The 18,894-nt window shown below is 41.8% G+C and overlaps 1 protein-coding gene across 2 annotated transcripts in view; it reads right to left on the bottom strand.

Moving 5' to 3' along the window:
• Window positions 1-1,424, bottom strand: part of LOC119520029 (immunity-related GTPase family M protein 1-like) — a 379,546-nt gene extending 378,122 nt beyond the window's left edge. The window contains exon 1 of one of the 2 annotated variants that reach the window (XM_037817784.1): window positions 1,286-1,424. The gene's annotated coding sequence lies outside the window, so the exon portion shown is untranslated. The remainder of the gene's footprint in view (window positions 1-1,285) is intronic. The other variant, XM_037817785.1, reaches the window with a different exon arrangement.
• Window positions 1,425-18,894: the final 17,470 nt, after the last annotated feature.

The following is an 18,894-nucleotide window of genomic DNA, read 5'->3' as shown; positions in this document are numbered from 1 at the left end:
AAAGCAAAAATAGTCTACTGAACAGCTTACAGACCCCACGAGGCCTCCCTCTTTTCTACTCTACAAATGGGAATAATATTCTTGACCTTCAGAGTTTTCAGTAACTTCTTCATGACCAGGAAGAGACTAGGTGGGTAATGGTAACCTTTCCCTGTTTATGGTCTCTCTGTGTTTAAAACTTAACCAGCCTTATCAGCGCAGAGAGCACAAGGTCGTATACAAAGCAAGCATTTTTCTTTTGCAATTGTGAAATTAGGCTTGTGAAACTGGCCCCATGTTGCGGAAAGAGGGAATATGGCTTCTCAAAGTATTTGCTCCCCTTCGAGACTATAACTTACCCATTAATTATTATTTCATCGCCAAAATCAGGTTGTTTCAGAGGATCCAAGCTACCAGGTGTTAGAGATTGATTCAAGGATGACTTTCTGCTCCTAGTGTGTTCTGGCACGTCTGTCTCACTCACTCAGTGTGCACACACACTCTCATACTGCTTCTGACATGTGTTTACACACCCACACAATGCTCAGTGTGCACACACTTAGGAACACTGTGCACATACACAGTTAATGAACCTGAAATACATTCCTTCAGGTGTGCACACTCATGCATGCTTGAAGTACACATGTTCTCACACTTACGCAGACAAATGTTCACACACTTACACCTGATGCGCACAGGAACTCTCACTCCCCGTCAGTGTGCAGTCACAGACTCATACTCACTGCACACATTAACACACACACATGCACACACTCTCCCAGAAGTACAGAAATACATGCAAACTCCTGAAATAAAAGTATCAGGAAACAATTTGCTTTCTCTCCAATCTGCACTTTCATACCTTCTAATCTTCTAGCTTTGCTGTACTGGTCTATTCTGATCTATTCTTTTCTGCCAACCTTTAAAAAAATGCAGGTCAGACCCACTAAATAGACGTCTTGCCCTATGGCAGGCATGCAGGCTGAAGGCCGTGGACTGTGGATTCCCATGCCGGGCTCTGTGTAGGGCATGCCGTGCTCCAGTATCCCAGCGCTTCAATCAGAGGGACTCCAGAGGGCCCCAGAAGAAACCCCAAATGCCGGGATTATATAGGTGAGGGGCACACTCCCATCCAGGGTGGGTTTGGAAGCCCAAAGATAATCAATTGGGTGCTCTCTTGGGTCCCTGAAGAATGTCAGAGAGGGGCCCTGCTCTGAATTCATCATCGAAACTAAACAACCCAGACCCCCAGGCTCATTAGCAAAAGTTATTAGCCAAGTTTCCACCCTAGAAGCATCTCACTTACCAGCTCCTGGAAGCAGAGGGTGATCCTTGCAGGGGTCAGGGGCACTCCTGGGACGTCACCCCCTCCCTGGGGAAGGTTCTCTGTCCTCCCAGGCAGAAGCAGATCCCCCTGGGATGTTCCAAAACGCAAATCCAGACCCCCTTTTCTCAGGAAGCATGGATGGAAGTTGTGGAGTGTTTGGGGTTGCAGTGGAAGAGCAGGGAGAGACGGAGAGAAGAGTTGCTGGAAAAGGACCTTCAGATGCTTTGGGAATTTCCTCTGGAGTCTGGACCTCCTCACTGCTCTGTTCTTTATAGATCTAAGTCCTTCTCTCTGCTTCAGCCTTTCTGGGAGGGGCTCAAGTGAGTGCCGGTTTCTGTGTCAATTCCTGGAAATCAGGCAAGTTCCCCTACAGCCCGAGCAGGCAGGTTTCACTTTCTCCTACCAGGGGGAGGGGCTGCAGGAGGGGGAGGGGCTGCAGGAGGGGAGGGGCTGCAGGAGGGGGAGGGGCTGCAGGAGGGGAGGGGCCGCAGGAGGGGGAGGGGCTGCAGGAGGGGAGGGGCTGCAGGAGGGGAGGGGCTGCAGGAGGGGGAGGGGCTGCAGGAGGGGAGGGGCCGCAGGAGGGGAGGGGCTGCAGGAGGGGGAGGGGCCGCAGGAGGGGAGGGGCTGCAGGAGGGGAGGGGCTGCAGGAGGGGAGGGGCCGCAGGAGGGGAGGGGCCGCAGGAGGGGGAGGGGCCGCAGGAGGGGAGGGGCCGCAGGAGGGGAGGGGCCGCAGGAGGGGAGGGGCTGCAGGAGGGGAGGGGCTGCAGGAGGGGGAGGGGCCGCAGGAGGGGAGGGGCCGCAGGAGGGGGAGGGGCCGCAGGAGGGGAGGGGCTGCAGGAGGGGAGGGGCTGCAGGAGGGGAGGGGCCGCAGGAGGGGAGGGGCCGCAGGAGGGGAGGGGCTGCAGGAGGGGGAGGGGCTGCAGCTCCGCCTCTGCCCGACACAGGGAAGCTTGTGCAGAGCCCTCCCCCTGCAGAGAGGCGGGTTCAGAGCCGGGCCCTGGAGCTCAGGGTCAGAGTGTCCTGTGCGCTGACCCTGCAGACTCCCTCCCGGAGCCCGTGCCCTCACTCACCCTAAGTGAGTCCTGACCCAGGCAAATGCAGACGCTTATGGGAAGTTGCTGACTGAGGTTGCCTGGCCCCTGCCCAGCTCCAGTGTTGCCTCTCTCCCTCCCTCTGGTCTTGGGAACACAGAGGCCCCATCCCGCAGAGAGCCCCTCAGCCCCTCAGCCCCTCAGCCCCTCCCCCAACTAAGGTCCCTTTGCCTCCCTGTAAAGACCTTGCTCCTTCCAGGAACCCTGCCCCTAATAGTCCCCCTCTGACCCCCCAATTACTCTGGTTTCCATGTACTCTGATCTCCATGCCTACAGTACCCGACTCACTCTTTTTTTCCTCATATAAACCCATGTCATTATCCTGGGCAGCCTCCAGGACAGTTTGGGGTTTACTGAACAGACGAAAGCAGCTGCAGATTTTCAGACACACTAATGGCCCATCTGCTGGGACACAGACCCCTCAGAATCTCTTCCCACAGAAACACAGGTAAAGGCACACCTCGGGGGTCTTTCAGCCCCTGTTTGCTTGTTTGTTTTGGTTGAGGAGCCTCCATGTATAACTCTCTTCACTTTTGTGGGAGTAGTAATGTTTCCAAGAGCCTGCCACCCCTTTAAAGGAGGGTGTGTGAACAGGACAGCCCCTGGCTCTCACAGCCACCCACTAACCACAGGGTGAACGTGCCGGTTTCCACAGTGAGTGACACCAAAACTCGATGGGAGGATCCCAGACCCAAGAGGCAGAAATAAATTAATAGATCTGCACCTGTAACGTTCCTATAGTAGGAATCAGATTTACTCAACTGTAGAAAGGAAACCACAAGACTGGGTAAGAAGGAATCATAATGTGATATATCTACAATAAGATATAGAAATAACTTGAAATTATATTCATATTTTAATTAAAAAAAAACTCTGCAACATAAAAAGAAAAATGAAGAAAGGCCTTTGAATTTACAAAGATGCATGATCCTTCACAAGATCAAAGGGGAACTGGCTCAATCTTAGTATTGTTTTGGAGTTTTAAATTCCTCACTGTGTATATTTAAAAGAGATAGGAAACTGGAAAAGTAAATTCCTCACTTGCAGATACAGGTTATGGCAAGCAAAGTGTTTATTCTGCCACCAAATTAGTGGTAAATGAAGAAGTGAAAAAAAGGTGCAATTTCAAGGAGAAGAGCAGGGATGAGCTTTGAAATAACTATCATGGATGCTTTAATTTAGGAAAATAAGACAAATATTGAAAGAAATCTTTCCTTACAGCTTAGTTTGGAAATAAGAATTCTAATGACCAGTCACCCTGTCACAAGGCCCAGCAAGCCTTCATATCCCATACAGGAAGGACAAATAAAGGAAGGTAAAACACAAGTCTGGGGCAGTGAGAAATAACAGTCTTATCCTCTGGTTAGAGAACAGAATGACTATTTTACACCCTGTTGTGGGAATTTCCAAGACCTACTTAAAAATTACAGTATACACTATGGCTGAGTTAGACAGTATGTTGGTGTCTAGTATTTTAATACCTAGGACTTAGGGATACATTATATTTGTAATCTAAAATGTGGACATTGTTTGAGTACAATAACACATCCAGCAAATATCTCAAGAAAAGTTAGCATAGGAATATAGTGTTTCCTTTGAAGTCCTTTCGGAAGAAGGTACTTACACTGGAACTTCCCTGATGCCTTATGTGGCCGATCAACGTGTCAAGGCAGATCCAGTGCCGGCTTTGTCTGCTTTCTGAAGTCCAGTCCGCAGCCAGTGTCACAACACTTGACTCTTAGCATTTGAGGAAGCACCTGATTTATACGTTGTACTACCCAAAGTTTGAATGCCCCATATCCATTGTGGATGAACAATTTTTATTTCATTAGAAATCGTATGGCAGATGCAAACTGTTTTAGTCAAGTAGATGGGTTACACATTATCCTGGAAAAACACTGAGTCTGCGTCCACTTTTGGGACTGTGTTCTGTCAGCAATAAACTTGATCTTCAGTCACTGTGTACTTCATCATCAGAGAAGGGTGGCTCCAGGAGAGAGCTTTATGGACTGGAATGATGACTAGTTACAGCTAGTTACAGCTCCTGAATCCATGGTGAGTGGTCGGGCCATATGACTGTGTTAATCTATGTATCTATAAGATTTAATGGGTCTACCTGTAAGATTTTATAAGCCTTAATACCAAATAGTATACTGATGCAAAACTAAAATTTAGCTTTCTCTCTATTAAAATATCAAAGTTTTCTTTGATTGTTAATACAAGTTGTAAAGTTCTTTTGTTGTTTCTGTTTTTAATCTGAATAATCAGTGCAAAAGGCAGAGAGTCTATATTTTCTAGGAATAAATTCCACTTTATGTTAACTTTATCATGTCCTTAATTGTTTAAAAATAGTTTTTTAACCATCATGTTGTCTCCTATATTTACTTTGAAAATCTTTTATTGTCACTTCAGTAAGACAGGCAAGTATTGTTTCATAGTGAACTGTGATTCCATTTAGATAATTGTTCAAACCTCCTGACAACTTCAGACATTTTGCCTTCTCAAATCAAATGTTCCAAACTGTCATTGGGATCCTCCAAAGTGCTCCAGAAGATTCATAAAGATCCTCTTTTTCACCTTGTGAAAAAAGAGATGCTAAAAATAGATTTATTTGCTGTGTAAAAAGTTGCATAGGAAATATTTTCAAATTAAAAGGCATTTTATAGCCTTTTGTTGGTTGAATTGATGTTAATAAAATGTGATTGATATATTCCAGAAACTATACAAAGTTTCTAAAGACTTGTCAGTGTCCTCTGCCATAATATATCTCAGTGCTGATCTGCCTTATATTAGACAACAGTATAATATTATCAAATATAGCTTCATTTATTTATAAATATAGCTTCATTTATTCTGTGTTACATGACACAGAACCAAATTTCATTCTCAATGGCAGGATTTTATAATAAAGTCTCACTGAATGTTTCACTTTTATAAGATAGTAATAGGTTTGACATTCTCATTTTTTGTCTTTTGTGTCTTAAATCTTTTTTAATCCACAAACAGTTTTTTGTTTTATTCTGTTGATTTCCTGAAAACGCTTGCAATCAACTACCAGCAAGAGTGCTTTGTCTTCAAAAAAAAAAAATAGTACTGCCTCAAAGACTTTGCAAAGGACTGTACCAAGTAACCTAGGACATCACCCATCGGATGACATTACTTAAAAAACTTAAAAAAAAAAAAAACAAAAAAACATACCATAGGACTGGCTCAGGATTTCCAGAGATTTAGTAGGAAATTAATGGATTCATGAAATCCATCATGGATGAATTTATAAAAAAAAAAAAAAACAACTATGGATTTTATTTAAAAATATTGCTAATGTTTTAAAGTTTAATTTATTTTGCCTCTAGGAGTGCATTTATTTTTTAAACAATTTACAAGTTAAATTTTTATGAATGTAATTTTATTGAGATATATTCACACACCATACAAACCATCTGATGAATGCAATCACTGACTCACAGTATCATCACAAAGTTGTGTATACATCTCCATGATCAATCTTAGAATCTCATTTTCATTACTCCAGAAAATAAATAAAACTAAAAATAAAACCCCAAATCCTCCCATACCCCATTCCCCCCCCCACCTTTTACTGAGTCATAGTATTGTTGTGGTACATTTGTTATTGTTGGTGAAAGAATATTAAAATATTACTAACTATCGTCCATAGTTTGCAATAGGTAAATTTTTCCCATATACCACTCTATTATTAACTCCTTGCAATAATGTCATACATTTATTCCAGTTCCTGAAAGAGCTTTTTTATATTTGCAGAGTTAATCACAGTCATTGTCCACCACAAGATTCACTGTGCTGTTCTTTCCCATGTTGTAACATCCTTCTGGTTACATACATGACTCTAAATTTCCCCTTTCCACTGCATCCACACCCCATTCAACACCACTAATTATTCTCAGAATGAGAGGATACCATTACCTCTGTCCATTTCCAAACATTTACATTCAACCTGGTTAAACATTCTGCACATATTAAGTGTCTGCCCCCTCCCCGTCTTTACCTTCATTCTATATCCTGGTAATCTGTAGTCTAGATTTCATGTCTATGAGTTTACATATTATAATTAGTTCATATCAGTGAGATCATACAATATTTGTCCTTTTGTTTCTCTCTTATTTCACTTAACATAATGTCCTCTAGTTTCATCCATGTTTTTGTATACTTCAGAAGTTCATTCTTTATTAATACAGAATACTATTCCATCATATGTACATAACCATATTTTGTTTACCCATTCATCAGTTGATGAACAATTGGGTTTTTCCATCTTTAGGTAATTGTGAATAAAATGTGTAAATATTTGTTCCTGCCACTTATTTAGACTGTCTGGATATATCCCAAGTAGCAGGACTGCCAGGTCATAAGACAACTCTATATTAGCTTCCTGAGGAACTGCCAAACCATCCTCCACAAGGGCTGTACCATTTTACATTCCCACCAGCACTAAATAAGATTCCAACTTCTGCACATTCTCTCTGTGGTGGTTTGGTTCATGTGTACAGCTGGGCCAGGTGATGGTGCCGAGTTGTCTGTTCAGCAAGCACTGGCATAACCATTAGTGCAAGGATATTCCATGGCTGAATAATAAACAACAAGGATGGTTTATTAAATCACCAGTCAATTGCATCCGTGGCTGATTTCATTTATGGTCAACTGACGGAGTATCTTCCACAATGAGAGAATCTAATCAATTGGATTTAAACCAATCAGTTGAAGACTTTTAAGAGAAAAGAGAGAACTTGCATTTATTCTTCAGCCACCCAGCCTTTCCTGAGGAGTCCATTGGAGACCTTCATCAGAGTTGCCAGCTTACTACCTATCCTACAGAATTTGGACTCGTGAATCCTGCACTATGGAATTTGGACTCATGCACCCGCACAGCTGCAAGAGACACTTTTATAAAATCTCATGTTTACAAATATCTCCCATTGGTTCTATTTCCCTAGAGAATTCTGACCACTACAGCTTTGGACCAGGTGGTTCTTGAGAAGCAGAATCTTAAAATGGGCTTTTACAATTGGTTTTCTAATCCAATTAGATTCAAAGACAGTAATGACTCCATTTCCAATAATCAAGATGGCACTGACAGTCCAAGGTGTGATGTGGCAATATAGATATGTAAAGTATCAGCATTTGATTCTCCTAATTATACTCTTGTATGAGACAAGGCTCTGGATGACAGTGTTTTTGATACCTTAATAAAGTTTTGTGGTGTTAAGAGGTATAATGATGTTGGCTGGTTCTTCTTAGATATGTTAGATTCAGTTACAAGAGAAAGGGACAAGCTGAAGATTTCAAATTTACACCTTAAATGCTGTAAGAAAGATGTAAAAGTTTCTATGTGTGCCCTGGAAGAAAATTCTATTTCCTGTGGTGTAGACTTGAGATCTCTTAAAATCAGACCCGGAGTCTCATTGCGTGAGTAGCAGATTTACAATGTAAACTAAAATCTCAGTCTCACAGGGTGTCTGCTGTTCAAGTAAAGGCATTGATTGAAAAAGAATGGGATTTTGAAAATTGGGATAGGGACATATGGGTTTATAGGGATGGCTGTGGGTATATTGAAACCTGGATACTGCTGAGTCTTTGCTAGAATTCTTATAATGCTTTACCCTGAAGAGACAGTCACCCGAATGCCAGCCTATCCTGAGGAAAGAGCCAATCAATCTCCAGCCTGCCTTGAAGAAACAGCTACCCGAGCTCCAGTCTGCCCTGAGGACCAGACCATCCAGCCTTCGCTTAAAGAGACTAACCCTTCAGTGCCTGCTAATCCTGTAATCACCTACCCTGGGGAATCAGCCCTTACTCCTCTGTCTGGAGAGATTAATCCTCTCTCACCAGATGAAACTGCAATGGAATGCCCTGAGGAAATTGGCCATGAAGGACACTTCTAATTCTTTTCATGACTAACCCATACAACCACTCTTTTCCTCAAGACCTATAACTAAAGTCCCAAGAGGCCCTGAAGGGTGAGGTACAAAGTGGGATCCATGGGGACATATGCCATACTCCAAAAGAATCATGAGTTTTCCAATTTATATACACAGAAACAAGGAGAATATGTGTAGGAACAGATATTAAGGGTGTGGGATAATGGTGGATGGAATGTAAAGTAGGATCAGTCTGAATGTATTAATATAAGCCAACCAAGCAGAGATTCTGCATTCAGTGTTGTAGCTCAAGGGGTTAGAAAGGGCTTTAACTGTTTGGGTGGGTTGGCTGAAACATGGATCTAAAGGTGGCCAACATTACCCAAGGTCAAAATGCCAGAACTGCCCTGGGATAATGTAGAGGAGGGGATTCAAATGCTTACAGAGATTTGAATGTTAGAGTGGATTTATCATGGAAGATCTGTTCACCTACCCCAGGAATGTCCAGAGGGCACACCTTTTACCAGGACAGTGAGGAATAAATTTGTGAGACTAGCTCCTTCATCCCTGAGCGCTGTAGTTGCCCTTCTCTATAGGTCAGATATTACTGTGGGAACTGCTGTCACTGAACTGGACTCTTTAAATACAATGGGGATAACTAGATCCCAAGTTGCATAATCCAGGTGGCTGCAGTTTATCATCAAAGACAAGGTCACAAGGCTACCATAATGGACAGTGGACTCAAAGCAGCAGACAAAATAATCTGACTTGCAGAGACTTATGACATTGGCTAGTTGATCATGGGGTACCTAAAAGTAAAATAGATGGGCATGGGGTGATGTCATAAACATGGCCATGTAAACATCTACTGAAAACTTCTCTCCAGAGATTCAATGAATAAAAGAACAATTCTGAATTGTTTGAAACTCTGAAGGAGGATGTAGACTAGAGAAGGACTCTGCAAGTGCTGAATTGAAGAAAAAGAAAGAACAAGTAGGAATCTTCCATCTCATACCTGACGGTCCTCTCCCCTCCTCCTCACTCAGTCTCAGTGAGGGAAAGGCACAGAATCAAAAGAAGGGAACACTCCTACTGGGGACACAGATTTTAAAACATGTCACAGAAGTGAGACATACCACCAATATTTGAAGAGCCCTGGATCTGAAAGCTCTTCCCCTACCCTTGTGGGAAGCAAAAAATAGTGGCTATTTCCTTGCATGGGGATGGCTCTGCCACAGGTGTAGCCCTACATCAAGATAGATTTTGGCTGGCAAAGTGAGGGCTTAGGAATCCCACAGTTTCAGCTCACCTGGGTAGAAGCAGACTGCGCTTGGAGGCAAAGAAGCCTCTGAGGATGATTAAGTTACTGAGCATCACCAGCTGCTGGACATTCTGGAGAGTGCAAAAGAATAGAAACACTTTGAAAAAGATGCTCCAGACCCTTTATTAGGACCACAGGAGCTGGACAGAAACTCATACCTGTTTTTCTGGATAAATATGGACAACCCAACAATTAAAGCAGGGCTCTAAAACAAACCCAGGTCTTTCTGGTCAGTGGAATAGAAAGTACCACTGGAAGCCAGCAGATGTAAATTACAACACACAGTGGACCTGCTAGAGTGCCCAGTGCCTACCTCCCATCCCTGTGGCAGGCCATAGTAGGCACCTGATTTGGGGGGGATGATTATGGAGCAGTGCCAAACTGAGAACCGGCCAGTAAGAGAAATAAGAAAAGATCAAAGAAAACCAACAAGAAAACCCAAGGCAACAGAGAGAAAACAACCTCCAGAATAAATTAATCAAGAAAATTAGATGCCTAGACAGCAAAAATTCACAAGCCACACAAGGAAACATAGAGATATGGCCCAGTCAAAGGGAAAACTTAAACCTCAACTGAGATTCAAGAGTAGAAACAACTAATTAAAGATGTTCAAACAAATCTTCTAAATCAAATCAATGAGTTGAAAGATAATGTAACAAAAGAAATGAAGGTTATAAAGAAGACACTGGGTGACCATAAGGAAGAATTGTAAGCTTGAGAAAACAAGTGGCAGACTTATGAGAATGAAAGGCACAATGGAAGTGATGAAGAACACAGTGGAGACATACAACAACCAACTTGGAGAGGCAGAAGAAAGGATTAGTGAACTAGAAGACAGGACATCTGAAAGCCTACACACAAAAGAAAAGATAGAGAAAGAATAAAAAAAAATGTGCAGAGGCTCAGGGAACTCAATGACAGCATGAAGCCCCCAAACATATATGCTATAGGTGTACTGGAAGGAGAAGAGAAGGGAAGAAGGGCAGAACAAATAAGAAAGGAAGTAATTACTGAAAATTTCCCAACTCTTATAAAACACAACAAATTACAAGTCCAAGAAGCACAGCGTACCCCAAACAGAATTGATCCAAAAAAAACCTACCCCAAGAAGGCAGTGGCATGATATATTCAAGATACTGAAAGAGAAATTGCCAACCAAGAATCCTATATCCAGCAAAACTGTCCATAAAAGTGAGGGAGATTTTAAAATATTTACAGATAGACACTGAGAGAGTTCATGAACTGGAGACCACCTCTACAAGATATACTAAAGGGAGTGCTACAGACAAATAGGAGAAAACTGGTGAGAGAGGCTTGGAGAAGAGTGCAGCTATGAAGATACCAGAGGATAGAAACTGGGTAGAGATTGGGCATTTGATGCTGAAGGAGTAGAGAATTTTCAACAGGATTGATTGTATAGATCCAGAAATTGATAGCACAAAATATTTTGATGTTAGCACAATATTGTAAGAATACTGAACAAAGAAGACTGTGAGTACAGTTGAAAGAAGAAGGTTAGGGACATGTAGGACACTAGAAGGAAAGAAAGAAGATAAATACTGGGAAGGTAAAACTTAGTGAAACCTAGGGTGTTTGATGATTGTGATTAAATGTATAAATATAAGAATGTTTTTACATGAGGGAGAATAAACGAATGTCAACTTTGCAACAAAATGGAATGGTATTGGGAAAAATGCAATCAATGCAAACTAGAGTCTACAGTTAACAATGGCATTGTAATATGCCTCCACTAATTGTAAAATTGTATACCAAAGCTAAATGTCTATAAGAGGGGGATACAAGGGAGGGTATGGGATTCTTGGCATTGGTGGTGTTGTCCGACCTTTTAATTTTTTATTATTTTAATTTAATTTATTTTTTCCTTTTTTAGTCATTTTTTCTTTCTTTTTCTTTCTTTTTCTTTTTTCTTTTTTCACCTCTTCCTCTTTCTTTGCTGAAGAAATGGAAATGTCTTCATATAGACAGTGGTGATGAATGCATAACTATGTGATTATATGAGGAACCATTAATTCTTTACTTGGAGGAAATGTATGGTGTGTGAATAAAACTGTCTAAAAAATAAACAGAGGGATACAAGTGCTGGAGACAATGTGGAGACAGGGATGTACCTAATTACCATTGGTGGGGAAGTAGAAAGGTGCACCCCATCTGGAGGGCAGTGTGGTGATTCCACAGGAAGCTAAGCATTGGGTTGTCATCTGGTCCTGCAACACTGCTATTGGGTATATACTTGGAAGAACTAAAAACAGACAATAAGGGTCATTTGTGCATTGGATTTATGGTGGCAGCATTCACGATTTGCAGTGGATGGAGGTGGCCTAAGTGTACATCAACTGACGAACAGAATGATGAACTGTGGTGTACACATGCAATGGATTATTAAGGTTTTACAAGAAGGAATGAATTTGTGAGGTATGAACCTAGGTGGATGGACTTTGAGGACAGTATGTTGAGTCAAATAAACCAGAAATGAAAAGAAAAACATTATAATGCCTCACTAATATGGACTAACTATAATGTGCAAACCCCGAGAATTGAGTTTGAAAGCATAGGTTATTGGGGAACGCTTATTGTAAAAATTCCTAGATTGTAAGCTCTTACAGCAGTTATATCTATTCCAGAGATGTAATGGCAGTTTCTAAATTCTGAGCTGCAGAGCTCTTTCTGTATAACTTCTCAGTCCCTGGAACTTTAGGTGTCTGTGTGACACCTGAAGGTCAGAGCCAGAGTCTGGCAGCTATGAATATCATCATTACCCCAAACAGCAAATGTTAAAGAAGCTGAAAAGGAGATCAGACTTCAACTAGAGATATGAATGAAGTGGATCTGGTTAGGACTAAGGCAAATCAGAATAAAGGGTAAAGGAAGATATTGACGGTGTTTTAAAACTTCAACTTCTGTGTGAGACCAAAGAAGAGATATTTATTAGGTGCAAAAATCTATGTTTTTGTAGCACACTGTATGATTTAACTTGTATGGTCAGTTTATTCAAATACCATAATTACATGGAACTTTGAATAGGGGGTGAAATCTGGTTAGTTTGTACAGGTTAGTTAGAAGCCCTAAGACATCCCAGAGTAACTTGGGCAGAGAATAAAAAATGTATTTGCAAAGTCCCCTGAGGGACTGGGGGTAAATGTGGAAATATTAAACTTCCCCACCTGGGGAATTCCTGATATTCTCACAAGCACTGGGGGCTACCAATTTAGAAGGCTGAGCCCTCCATCTTGGGGCTTGCCTTTATGAAGCTTATTATTGCAAAGGCAGGCTAAGGCTACTTGTAATTGTGCCTAAGAGTGACCCCCAGAGAACCTGTTTTTTACCTCGGATGTGTCTGATCGAGTGGAGCTGAAATTGCAGGGTTCCTTTGCCTTCAATTCTCTGGCCACAATTTGGCTCAGAGTTGCACCATCTGCCCCTCTGCACTTGGGGTGGAGGGCAGCTACCCCACTCTGCAGCCATTTCACAGGCAAGGATCGGGCCACACAGTGCTCTTTCCCTGAAGAGTGGGGCATGGGCACCAGGACCCACATCTGGAATTGCAGTCTCTCTCCATGTTTTCTCAGATTCTTTGTCCCTCACTGACCTGGGCCTGCAAGTGTCCTCCCCTGTCCTTCAGGTCCCAGACCACTGTTTCAGACAGTTTATGATCAGCTACTTGATTCCCTCCCTAATCCTCCATTTGGAAGGTCTTCCGTGGTGCTCTGTTGTATCCAAACCTCCCCAGTGTCTTATGCCCTGCCACAGGCCCCTGTGTGTTCGGGTCTCTGTGTCTGGATATAGGTGTGGATCTGTGTCACTGCCCTGAGAGATTTTGTAGCCAGTGTATCTCAAGGGATGTGGTAGGGAACTGGGCTGCGGCCTCTGGGCATTTCCAGAGTTGTGTGGAATGAAGTAAGGGTAGAGGGGGAAGACCAGTTGGTCCAGAACAGAAATTTCCTACCTGACACTTTTCTCTTTCTTTGATTCAGCTTTTGTGGGACCCTTCCTCAGTCTTTACCTTCCCTCAGAGTGCTGAATATGTGAGAATTGTCTTTCATTATCTGAATCTCTGGGGAGGGGTTTTCAGTAGCTGTCTTATGTCGCCATGTTGATGTTGTCACTCCAAAGTTTTATTTTTTTTAATTACTAACAATCTTTTTTGCTTTTTCCTTTAACTATCTATAACTGCATAAACTTATACTGCCTAAGAACCTGCCTGCCAGCTCTCTTGTTATTGAAACGTGGCCTTCTCAAAGTCCCAAACTCATAAATTTATAACTTTCCCCTGCATGGAACGTGAGTCTCAGGGATGAGCCCCCTTAGTGCTGAAGGATAACCAGAAACCACACTGTGTTCAGTGATGCTTTCACAGGATGATTATGATCAAAGATGAAATGTGAAAGAAAGATTGGGTAACTTAGACCAAGAGACTTAAAACTGGACTCAGAGAACTGTGCATACAGAAGGCCCTTACATCACCCATGAAATCCCAAAATTGGCATTCTTTTAATGGAAAATTTGAGTCAATGACAATGAAATTACTGATATTTTTGGTTTCTATCTAGCATTGTACTTTGCTTCCTAATTGTCCTTTTTTCTCTCTTTTTGTCTCTCTGAGATTCTTTTGGATTGACTCTTTTTTTATTATTCTATTTTTTCTCTTCTTGCTTGGAAATTTTATGCTTACTTTCTATTATTTCATCAATTATGCTAGATTTAAGCCAGAGCTTAAATCAAATTCTAACAGGATAAGCAGCCTTTAATCCCATCATTTCATTTCTGTTTCACATGTCACTTGTGCTGTGGATTTTAATTCTGTCTTTTAAAACTCACAGGACTTTGTATAAACTGATTTATAGCCTCACTATCCATTGCTGTTCACCCTCCTATTTATCCCTTTCTTTGCTTGTCATGCCTTCTTTCATCCCTTAGTTTCTGGTACCTTTTCCTTATGTCTGAAATTCCTTATGTCATTATTATAATTATTATAATTTTCCTTAGGATGGATCTGATATTGATAAACACTTCTTTTTCATATATTACTTCCCATGGTTGTATATGCATTTGATGGACTGGTACAGGTAAGGAAGCTCCCCAAAAGGCCAGCCCAAAAGTGGAATATGACTCCCAGGGAGGAATCTCGACCTGGCATCGTGGGACGGAGAACATCTTCTTGACCAAAAGGGGGATGTGAAAGGAAATGAAATAAGCTTCACTGGCAGAGAGATTCCAAAAGGAGCCGAGAGGTCACTCTGGTGGGCACTCTTACGTAAGCAAAATATAGACAACCCTTTTTAGGTTCTAATGAATTGGAATAGCTAGCAGTGAAGACCTGAAACTATCAAACTACAACCCAGAACCCATGAATCTTGAAGACAACTTTATAAAAATGTAGCTTATGAGGGATGACAATGTGATTGGGAAAGCCATAAGGACCACACTCCCCTTCGTCCAGTGTATGGATGAATGAGTAGAAAAATGGGGGCAGAAAAAAAAAAGGCACCCAGTGTTCTTTTTAACTTTAATTGTTCTTTTTCACTTTAATTTTTATTCTTATTATTTGTGTGTGTGTGGTAATGAAAATGTCCAAAAATTAATTTTGGTGATGAACACCCAACTATATACTGGTACTGTGAACAATTGAATGTACACTTTGTATGACTGCATGGTATGTGAATATATCTCAACAAAAATGAATTAAAAAAAAAAGCCAGCCAAATCATTGAAGTTTTATTAAATTCCATACCAATGACTTTTCCTCAAAAAATGAAAAAGGAAAAAAAAATGTTCAGTCAATAATACAAACTTCTAAGCAAGCAAACAAAGGACTGATCCATCTGGGATTTTTTGCACACAATTATCTCACACACTTGGTGCTCATTTGTATCTTTCCAAAATGGATCTGCCCCATTCCTCAGGATCTGTCAATTGTAGATGTCCATGACCTTGTATTTACCTTCTCCCTCTCTACGTGTCTTCCCCAAAATCCTCTGAAAATGCACAGGCTGAGGCCACTTGTGATGGTCTGAAATGTCACATCCTTAAGCCCTCTTGGGAAGCCTAGTCTGTTTGTACTTCCACATTAAGATGTTTTCCATCTGTGTTCTCAAACTCTTATTCTCCAAAGGGACTTTGGATGGATAACTGTCCAATGTATAATGTCCCCCAAAATGCCATTATCTTTGATTTCATCTTGTGTGGGCAGACATTATTAGTGTTGATTAGACTGTAAGTCTTTGAGTGTTTCCATGGAGATGGACACACCCAACTGTAGGTGATAACCCTGATTAGATAATTTCCATGGAGGTGTGGTCCCACCCATTCAGCGAGCACCTTGACTAGTTCACTGGAGCCCTATAAAAGTTCAGACAGAAGGAGCAAGCTTGCTACAGCCAAGAGGGACACTTTGAAGAAAGCACAGGAGCTGCAGATGAGAGACATTTTGAAGACGGCCATTGAAAGCAGACTCTTGCTCCAGAGAAGCTAAGAGAGGACAAATACCCCACGAGCAACTAAGAGTAACATTTTTGAGGAACTGCAGCCTAGAGAGGAACATCCTGGGAGAAAGCTGTTTTGAAACCAGAACTTTGGAGCAGATGCCAGCCATGTGCCTTCCCAGCTAACAGAGGTTTTCTGGATGCCATTGGCCATCCTCCAGTGAAGGTGCCTGATTGTTGATGGTTACCTTGGACACTTTATGGCCTTAAAACTGTAACTGTGTAACCAAATAAACCCCCTTTATAAAAGCCAGTCCATTTCTGATGTTTTGCATCCCAGCAACATTAGCAAACTAGAACAAAATGCATGCCAGATGCCCTCTTTGTCATGGGAAGAAAATTCCTGCTGGACAATTGTTACTGCTGTAACTGTTCCCATTAGCTGCCTAAAACCTCACCCATCCATCCAGAGACAAACTAGCACATTGCTCCCACTTGTCTCTTGCAAGGAGAATGCTGGCCATCCCCTTGTCTATACACTGATGCGGACCTTGTACACTTGCTCAGAATAATTACTTTCCAAACTTTCTCACCTCCTGTCCTCTGGGCTGCAGCAGGAAGGCAGTTGGCTGGAAACCCTGCTGGACATGTCTGCTCCTCACTTGTTACCAGAAGGCACTGCTCATGCCTGCTCGTTTCTCCAGCATCGACGCTGTCTTGAGGTGACCTGGCTCCTATCTAAAAACCTCTGGCCATATTCACTGTATAAAGATGTGACCAGGAACCCATTCTCCAAGATCCTATGACACAAGTCTGTCTGAACCTGCTCATTAAGGATTCTGCTGGGAAATTCAGTCTTTATCACACACTCATCACTAGTCCTCAGAGTCTTTCCATGTCGTGGTGGAGATATGCTCTCAAAAGATGGTCTTTTACTATAGAAGCCTTTGCACCAATGAATCTCAAGCCCAGTGTACAGAAGAAATAGCTTGGGCATATGTTAATAATATAGACCACTACGTTTCAACTTCAGTAAGTTGGCTTCAATGATTCTAGCCCCCAGGATTTTTCTATTAATTGTGGCCCCAACTGCTGCTTGAGAAGCTGGCCTGAGGCCTATACTTTTGGAAACTAAGGGGAGTTGGTTGGAGGAGATTGGGCTGCCTTCAGCTGAATTCACTTCCTGATCTGCTATCTATATTATTCTATGTTTTCCATATAGATAGGGACAAGAAGAAAATAATATTGGTATAAGATTTCTTTTTATTCCTCAAATATTTTTTATAATTCATAGTTTTCTAGTGGTTTATTTAATCCATGTAGGTATGCAAATTTACTGGCACACTTTTTACCCATTTTTTTATTAGCAAAGTTGTAGCTTTACAGAAAGACCATACAGAAGAGACAGAGTTCCCATTTATCCACCCCCATTATTAGACTTTTGCATTAGTGTGGTAACTTCGTTACAATTAACAAGAGAATATTATTATAAATTTACTATTAACTATAGTTTAGAGTTTATAATGGGGGTCACTAGAATTTACATTGTATTTTACAGTCCTATGGTACTGTTTTTGTTTAAAATTTTTGTCCTAGCAACATACATACCACATAAAATTAAGGCTTAAACTAACAGGGCTCCAGAGATGAGAAAGGGGAGATGGTGGCATACGGTGCTTTAGGATTTAGTCCATCCTCCATGGCAGCTAGTAAATCCTAAGGAACTGTCTGAAACAACTGTTTGGGGGACATTTAGAGAGAAGATCGTATCATACACCAGCCAGCTGTGGCAGAAGGAGACTGATAAATCACAGAGAAGTGCTCTGCTCACCCAAGGCCCCAGCAGGGACATGACTCACTGAGCATTAAAGGCACAGAGCAACCTTAGGCCTGTCGGAGGCAGCAGGCTGAGGTGCACCAACAGCTGGGCAGGAAAAGAAAAGCAGAGAACCATGAGGCTTCACAGGAAATACCGGCACCCTGCTGGGTCTCTTCCCCAGGAAACCCTGATGAGGATCTACAACCATTTCGCAAGACCTGGACCTGTCATCTCTGGGAAAACTGATGAAGGTGGATCCTCTTTGCCTGGATCCTCTGCTCAAGATTCAGTCCTCAAGTAAAGGTTGCTAGAGATAGCAAAGGAGTGTTAATAGCATACAGCGGCAAATGAATAAGAAAAAAAAAAAAAAACCCCAGCAGATCAACATCCTGAGGAAGAAGAGGAAGACAAAGCTTTTTCCTGGGGAAAAAACAACTGCACAAATAGGGAAATCTCAAAAATTATTCTATATATGCAGGGCAAGAATCAGATATATAATAGGTTTTGTTGATTCTATTGTTTTCGTGTTCTCGATTTCATTTATTCCTGCTCTAATCTGTGTTATTTCTTTTCTGCTGTTTGTTTTGGGGTTAGTTTGCTTTTCTTTCTCTATTTCCTCCAGGTGAACAGATAATCCTTTGATTTTTGTTCTTTCTTCTTTTTTAATACAAGCATTTAGGGCAATAAATTTCTCCCTAAGCTCCACCTTTGCTGCATCCCAAATATTCTGATGTGTTGTGTTCTCATTTTCCATTGCCCCAAGAATTTAATGATTTCACTTGCAATTTCTTCCTTGACCTACCGGTTGTTTAAGAGTGTGTTTTCTTGCCTTCAAACATGTGTGAACTTTCCTGACTTTTGCCTGTTATTGATTTCTAACTTCATTCCATTATGATCTGAAAAAGTGTTTTGTATAATTTTGATCATTGTAAGGGACAGAGAGCCCTCTTTCAGGGTCAGTCTATGGCCCCCAGTTTCACCTGTTGACCAGAGATTGCACCCAGTCCTCAGGGCTCCCCCTCC

The sequence above is a fragment of the Choloepus didactylus genome, chromosome 24 (assembly GCF_015220235.1).
Source record: "Choloepus didactylus isolate mChoDid1 chromosome 24, mChoDid1.pri, whole genome shotgun sequence".
NCBI lineage: Eukaryota > Metazoa > Chordata > Mammalia > Pilosa > Megalonychidae > Choloepus > Choloepus didactylus.
The sequence above is the reverse complement of the archived record's forward strand: the minus strand, read 5'-3'. Positions and strand labels throughout refer to the sequence as shown.